Consider the following 630-nt stretch of genomic DNA (forward strand, 5'->3'; position numbering starts at 1 on the left):
GTGAAGGAGGAAGTTGATGTCATCTTCCTGGACTTCCAGAAGGCCTTTGACACAGTGTCCCACCCAATTCTGGTGGGCAAGCTGAGGGACTGCAGCATTGACAAATGCACAGTCACATGGGTGGCAAACTGGCTCCAGGGGTGCACCCAGAGGGTGGTGGACAGGTCGATGTTGACCTGAAAGGGTGTGGGCAGCGGAGTCCCCCAGGGCTCAGTCCTCCGGCCGGTGCTGTTCAACATTTTCATTAGTGACCTGGACAAGGGTGTGGAGAGCCCCCTGTTCAAGTTTGCTGATGACACCAAGCTGTGGAGTAAAGTGAATACACCGGCAGGCAGGGACCACATCCAGGCAGACCTGGATAGGTTACAGCAGTGGGCGGATCTGAACAGTATGCAGTTCAACAAAGAAAAGTGCAGAGTGCTGCACCTGGGGAGAAGGAACCAGCATTTTGGTTATAGGTTAGGGGCTGACCCTCTTGGCAGTACAGAGGCAGAGAGGGATCTTGGAGTCATGATTCACTCTAGGATGAATATGAGTCACCAATGCGATGAAGCAATAGGCAGAGCCAACCGCACCCTATCATGCATCAACAGGGGCATCACTAACAGGTCCAGAGAGGTCTTGCTCCCC

Source organism: Gavialis gangeticus, unplaced genomic scaffold, assembly GCF_001723915.1.
Source record: "Gavialis gangeticus isolate Ggan-Ray unplaced genomic scaffold, GavGan_comp1, whole genome shotgun sequence".
Lineage (NCBI taxonomy): Eukaryota > Metazoa > Chordata > Crocodylia > Gavialidae > Gavialis > Gavialis gangeticus.